The following is a 7,651-nucleotide window of genomic DNA, read 5'->3' as shown; positions in this document are numbered from 1 at the left end:
GATATCATACTTAGATTTTTGTTCATGATTTCTAAAAATAATATTGAACTCGTTTTTGTTACCTTCATCGTGTGCCACCATTTTTCCTTTGCCTTTTGAAGAAGAAGCCTTCCCTTTTCCTTTGTCGCCTCTTGGCACATCTCTTTGGCCAGATCCACCACTTTCTCGACGAAGTCTCTTCAAGATCTGTGACATGATGTGCAAGGCTTTGAGGAATTTCTTGTGGAGATGGATCTTGAGGATGGGAGAGGAGGAGAAGGAAGGAAAATAGGGGAGTTGCTTCTCTCTTTTTGAAATTGTGGCTTGAAGAAGTGTTAGATCTAGATGTAGATCTAAGTAAAGATGAGCTCTAGAGGTGGGGATTAGGGTTTGGTGAGGTGTAGTGGTGAGGAGAAAACTTTTGGGAGAGGAGATGGAAATAGGGCTTTTGAGAGAAGTGGTCGGTGCACACGGGTAGGGGCACGACCGTGTCTTATAGACACAGCCGGGTTAGGTATGATTTCTGCACGGTCGTGCCAGTTGGCACGACCCCCTCTTTTCTCCCTTCGGCCAAAGTTGCACGACCGTGCCGGTTGGCATGGCCCGTGCCGGTTGGCACTGCCCATGCCGGTTGGCACGACCCGTGCCTTCTTCTTCTCGGCTTTGATCGCACGGCTGTGCCAATTGGCACGACCTGTGTCTCTTCCTCCACTGTTCTTCTTGCACGGTCGTGCCAATTGGAACGGTCGGTGTCTTTCTCTTCTCTGCACAGGCCACACGACCGTGCAAGGTTTCACAACCCGTGGCCTTTGTCCCTCTGTCGGCTTCGCATGGTCGTGCGAGGTCAAACAACCGACTCCTTTAAGCGAACGGTGGCTCACCTTTCGCCATTTTGGTTCCTCTGACACCTCCACGTCCATGAAACTCTCACGTCTAGCTTGCGGAGGCTCTGCACATCCTAAAAACAAATACCCAAAGATAAAGAAATAGTAAAAGTACTCGACTTGAACTTACTAGAAAAATAAAATAATAAATGGAATGATGAACTAAAATGAAAAACCCTTGTGTTGCCTCCCAAGAAGTGCTTGTTTTAGGTCTTTAGCTCGACCCCATTTCAGTTAGTGTGGACTAAACCCATGGAAGCACGTCTCTCCTCCTAGGGTTAATGCTCTAGTCTGCACCTTTATTTTCGCTCGTGTAGGACAAATATACTTCTTATTGGTCACTGGAGGGGACCTCTTTTGGAATCTGCACTCCTCGACTTTATGTATGTTCATCTTGCTAGAATTTCCTTGAGAAGAGGGGTTGTAGATAGAGGAATCAGATAAATCAAATTCAATCCTTTCTTTGCCAATCTCTAAGGATAACTTATGACTTTTCACATCAATGAGGGCTCCAGCTGTGGCAAGGAATGGTCTTCCAAGCATAATCGATATCTTGGCATCCTCCTCCATATCTAGGATAATAAAATCTATGGGGATGATGCATTCACTTACTTCTACTGGCATGTCTTCCACTATTCCCATTGGGTATCTACATGAATGGTCAGCTAATTGCAATGCTATAGTAGTCAGTTTAATGTTCTAGAGTCCTAGCTTCTTACACAAGGAGTACGGAATTAGGCTAACGCTGGCTCCCAAGTCACAGAAGGCTTTCTGTATAAGTTCAGAACCAATTTTGTAAGGTATGAAAAAAATCTCTGGATCCTGAAGTTTTGGTTGAATATTTACCATAAGTAGAGCGCTGCAATTCTCCGTTAATGCTACAGTCTCGAAGTCGTCCTTCTGCCTCCTGTTAGATAAAATACCCTTTAAGAATTTTACGAACTTCGACATTTGGTGCAGTGCATCTATCAGTGGTACTTCTACATAAATTTCCTTAATCTTCTTTAGGAATCGGTTGAACTCTTCATCCTTTTGGGATGTGATCAGTTTCTGAGGGAAAGGAATCGTCTGACTTTGTGGGGGAATTTGAAGGGTTCCTTCAACTTTCTTGGTGATCTCCTCTCCATCCCTGTTTTGGATCCGATTGGGCACTAGGGGAGAGGGCTCTTCCTCTGAGTCAGGTCCTTTCTGAGTAGGGATTTGGGGGTCTTTCATAGTTTGTCTACTCCTCAGCTCAATGCGATTGCAGTGTTCCACTGGGTTTATATCAGGCTTTCCTAGAAATGTTTCCTGTGCTCTTGAAAAAGATTGGGCTATCTGGCTGTCTTGCATCTTCTGATGTTTTTCTGAATTTTTCAGTCTTTGAGTCAATTGCTTGATCTCATTCTTCATCTCTTTTTTCTCTGAGAGAGCTTCTTCAAGCATCTTTTTTATTCTGGATAGCTGTGAAGGTTGCTGTTGTCGATAAGTCTGTTGTCCAGATGGGTAGCTCTATTGCCTAGGTTGATAGCTTTGTTTTGCTGGTCCTTTGTCCTGATTATTCCGATATCAGAAATTTGGGTGGTTCCTCCATCCAGGGTTGTATGTGTTGGAGTACGGATTGTTTTTCTTTTGGTTGTAACTAACTATTGCATTACATTGCTCAAGTTGGTTTATCTGTACTTGTATTGGCCCTTAGGGGCAAGTATCTTGAGCATGATTCGTACTTCCACAAGTCTCGCAAACACAAACTATTGCATTGGCCGTGTTGTTCCCTATGGCGTCAATCTTCTTGGTCAGAGCGTCCAGCTTTACAGACATGAGTGTGGCTGCATCTACGTCGAATTTTCGTGACGCCTTTATTGGATTCCCTGAGAAAGAACTACTAGATATTTCGGTTGCCCACTGATGGTGGTTTTGTGCCACATTCTCTATGATCTCTTTAGCTTCATCAAGGCTCTTGTTCATTAGTGCTCCTCCTGTTGCAGAATTGAGGGATACCTTCGTGTGATAATTGATTCCATTATAGAATGTGTGTAGAACCAACCATTTCTCAAGGCCATGATGGGGGCACTGTCTCAACATACTTTTGAACCTATCCCAAGCTTCAAATAATGATTCTGACTCTATCTGTTTGAAGCTTGCGATCAAATTCCTCATGTGGGTAGTTTTGCTTGGAGGGTAGAATTTGTCCAGAAATTTATGCTCACACTGCTCCCAAGATGTTATGCTATTTGCTGGAAGGGAATTCAGCCACTGGTTAACTCTGTCTTTCAGGGAGAATCCAAAGAGAAGTAGCCTTACTGATTCTAGAGGGACCCCGTTCACTTTCATAGTACTGCAAACTCGTAGAAAAGCTCTAAGTGATGGTTTGGATCGTCATACGATCCTCCTCCAAATTGATTTTGCTGAACCATATGAATTACTGCAGGCTTGATTTCAAAATTGTTGTCTTTGATTGGCGGTCGAGTGATGCTAGACTGAACCCCTTGTGCATAAGGTGCTGCGTAGTCCTTCAACAGTTTGTCGGCCATTTCTGAATATTCTTGTGCGGCTTGAAATGCTTTTTGTAGGTTCCTTCTTCTCAAGAAAGTCCTATCGATCTCTGGATCGAATGGTAGAAGTTATCCTGAAAGATTAACTCTTCGCATTCAAAAACAAGATACAGAATATAGTAAAGAAGAGAGTGAAATAATATTATATATTTTTTTAAGCATTTTAATAAAAAATGCAAAAAATAAAGAAAAGCAAAAATAAAATTATTTATCTCTAAAATGCAAAATATTAGAAAAAGGAAAGATAAAGGAAAAAGAAACTAAGTCTAGTCTAATCTAATATGACTTTCGCTAATGTTATAGACGCAGTCTCCGGCAATAGCGCCAAAAACTTATTACCATTCCGCAAGTGCACGGATTCGTCTTCAGTAATAAAGATTATCGATCCCACGAGGACTGGTTATAAGCACTAGCGATGGCTCACTTTGGATTAGCTAAACTATCGATGGTTGTAATTTATCTAAAGAAACGAAATTGCGAAGCGAAAACGAGAACTAGCAAAGTAGAAGTAATTGAGTTGGTTTATGAAGAGTCCTAGGAGTTCGGTTTCATTGTGGTGGTATTGGCGTATCACATTCTATCCTTTACTCATTGTCCATCAACATGCATTCATCGAAAGCTAAAACAACTATCCTTAAGTACCAAATAGGGAAGATCCCTATGAAATCCTGTTACGGTTAACCCCTGTCATTAGGACGCCTCGGTAGATCACAAGAACGCAACTCTAATTGGTGTCATTAAGGATAGAAATAAGGAGCTTAGTTTGGTCTCTTACTTCCTTGTGGAGAAGTTGCCTCTCCTTTTAAGGAAGTACCTTAGATGTTCGTGAACGAGTTACCCCTATCACTTGGGCCTCTTGGGTGTACAATCTAAGATATTCCCTCTACAAGATTGGCAATTCCTACACAATCAATTAACACGAATAGTCGAAACAAATCAAGTGAAATCATCCAATGAAATAAAGCATAAATATGAGTATTACATCAAAACCAATCCACAATTACTCCCTGATTCTATAACAAGGAATCTACTCCATAGACACCGGAGAAAAACCCGAAGACATAATGTAATTAAGCATCCTCAAACAAGAAGAGAGAAAGAAGAAGTATGCTTATCCAACAACGACGAGTGATCTTCGGATCCAATCCTTTGCTTCTGGAGTTAATGTGGTGATGAAAGATCGTTGGACAGAGGTCCTGAATGGTGTGGAATGACACCAAGGTGATTCTCCTACTGACGGCTGGCTTCTCGGCTCTCCCCCTTTGTGAAGAAGGGTTAAAACCCTTTTATAGGCTAGGGCATGGCTACGGAGGCACGGCCGTGCCAATATGGCACGGCTATGCCCTTTCTTGTCTCTGGCTGTGCTGCACGGTCGTGCCAATTGGCACGACCGTGTGAACTTCAGGCTCGGCTCTTAGGACACTGTCGTGCAGGGTTGCACGGTCGTTCCCTGCTTGGCTTCGGTCATGGGGGGCACGACCGTGCAAGTTTACACCGCCATGCTCTAATTTGCCTCTGGTTGGCCGCTCGATCGTGTAAGAGTTGCACCATCGTGCACTGCTCCTCTTCTGTTTGGCCACACGGTCGTGTGAGGTTGTACGACCGTGTTCTCTGTCTCATTCCGATGCGTCGACAATCGCTGTTTTTGCTCCGAAAGTTATCTCTATCAACACAAAACCAAACAAAGAGCAGATATCCGAACAAAAGAGTATATATGATGAGTACATGATAAAAGAGGCGATCATGCAAAGAATATATACGTATAAAGCAAGTGAATGTGCGTTAAAACATGCATAAATGATCATAATATTTACGCACATCACGAGTCATCCGAAGATGAATTAGATAACGCAGAACCAAAGCACAGCAACTACCTCGCACTGATGGCTTACGAATCAGAATCAGAGAGCGAGTCAGAAGACGGGTCCGGACCTGAATCATGCCACGAGTCCATACTTATTTCTGAAGGTTCCGATGAGGTATACCTTAGTTTAAATGAAAAGTTCTTTAAAATCATTGCATGCTTAAATAGAAAATTAACTACTTATGAAAAATCAAATAAGCAATCTAAGTAAAGAAAATAAATCACTTAATGAACAACTAACCTCAACAACTGAATCAATTTAAAATAAAATCCCAACTCAAGTTGCAAAACTTGAGGAGGATAATTTCAGATTGAAAAATAAAATAATTAAACTAAAAGAATTACTTGAAAATTTCACAACTAGATCCAAGTACCTTGACATGATACTTAGATCATAAAGAGTTGTGTACAACAAGTTCGGACTTGAATATAAGCCCAGCTCAACCAACAAATCCTTTATATCTTTAGTTAACCAAAATAAAAAATCAAAGTAAAGCTTGGGTTCCGAAAGCGTGCCTAACCCTGCAAGTAGGAGTCAATCAATATTATATACCTAAAGATAAAATTTATTATATAAATCAAAATAAATCAAAAGACTCTCCCTTAAACTCTAAAGTTAAATGTTCAAAAATAAATACAAAACAAAAGAAAAACCTTAAGTTATTTAAACCTAACTTAAATAAATACAATATAAATAAAAACTATAACCAAGTATACTACAACTATAAAACTAATCAACGTGAACCCAAAACTTAACCCAAAAGATTCAATAATTCAGGGGGAGACTCCGAATTAGTTGGCTTCTCCAAAATAATAATTTACCTGGATGAGTAATAAGGACTAGTCTAAAATAGGGATAACAGTCTAACTTGATCAACAGTGGTGAAGTTTTGGATGATAGTAGGTTAGGGAAGCTCTGTCTATGCATGTCTAGGAAGATATGACTTCGACCTAGTGCATTTGGCTTAGTGGAACTAACTAAATCTACCCCTTACGAATCCTAACTAGTTAGACCAAAGTTTTATACTAAATTCAGTTGATATGACTATTTGAAAAACCTCAAAGGCATGATTACTCTAATGATGTCCAGGTGACTCACCATAGCCCAGGAATTTATCCAAAAAATGCTTATTTGTTGAGCCCAAAGCTAAACTTGAATCTAACACAAAATTAAACCCAACCCTAAAATTGAACTTAATTCATCTCAAAAAAACATAGGATTCCTTGATTGAAAATATAGATCGGGCGAGATGACTAAAGTAAAATATTTAAATTAAATTAAAATTAAAATTAAATTAAATTAAATTAAAATTAAAATTAAAATTAAAATTAAATTAAATTGAATTAATTTAAAATTAAATTAAATTAAATTATTTTAAAAAATTGGTTTAAAAAAATATTGAAAAGGGCACCTCCTAAAGGCGCCTCCGACACCATCCGAGGCACCCCAAGAGAGGCGGGAAAAATCCTGCCAAAATTGTGGAAGGCACCTTCAGCCGTTTGAAGGTGCCCTCCATAAGGTATAGAAGGCACCTTCCATGAAGCTTGAAGGCGCCTTCGAATATTTTTTTTCAACGAATAGAACCGAGTTTTGTTCATGAATTTGGCATCAACAAGGCACCTTCTAGCCCAGAATTCTCAACATTTTCATCCTCAAAGTCTCAAAAATGCCTCCTAGGTATATTTTTCCCTCAATATGTATCTTCAATACTTAGTTTATATGCACTTTTCTTGTCTATTTATGCCTATATGTGTATAAAATTAGGAAAAGATGACATGTTGCCCCTAGAACTAGTAATGCTCTATCCTCTGATGCTAGGTTTCCCACTAAGTGGCTTAGGCTAGATTTCATTAAGCAAACATATGTTCTATTGAAATCTAGGTACTTGAATATAACCTTTTTTACCTAGTATTGCACCCCTATTACACAGGTCATTAAGCATTACTAGTTAGAAAAATTAGTTTATTGCAGTCATGTAGTAAATCTCGATTTATGTGCTCAGTTCTATAATAACTTAAATGGATAGATGACCTGACCTACTCCACTAGGGTAGGTGGAAAGGATTTTCACTTTTCCCCTACTTTATTATATACTAGCCTAGGACTCAAGACATCTGCATGTCCATTTTTGTGTTACTCTAGTAGGGATCTGCCATTTGGTGAGCCCTACTCCCATATTATTGTTGGTGCTCAGATTTCATTCTATGTATATCCATTGTACAAAAATTTGTATAAGGACAGAACTATTCCTAGCAAACCATTTGCTTGATCAGACATGTGTTTAATCAATCAAGCAAGTTCTTGATTGATCAAAACATGTCTTGATCGAAGCACAAGATCGTAGTCTCTTGTGTTGGTATTTCAGGATTCATACAAAGAAGACAAAACTA

The 7,651-nt window shown here is 39.7% G+C and overlaps 1 non-coding gene across 1 annotated transcript; it reads left to right on the top strand.

The window, feature by feature from the left end:
• Positions 1-2,898: 2,898 nt before the first annotated feature.
• LOC122054400 lies at positions 2,899-3,008 on the top strand. Its single transcript, XR_006132716.1, has one exon. It is a non-coding gene; the product is annotated as a small nucleolar RNA R71 (small nucleolar RNA).
• Positions 3,009-7,651: the final 4,643 nt, after the last annotated feature.

This window comes from Zingiber officinale, chromosome 3A (genome assembly GCF_018446385.1).
Source record: "Zingiber officinale cultivar Zhangliang chromosome 3A, Zo_v1.1, whole genome shotgun sequence".
Taxonomy (NCBI): Eukaryota; Viridiplantae; Streptophyta; class Magnoliopsida; order Zingiberales; family Zingiberaceae; genus Zingiber; species Zingiber officinale.
This window is presented reverse-complemented; position numbering and strand designations above follow the sequence as displayed.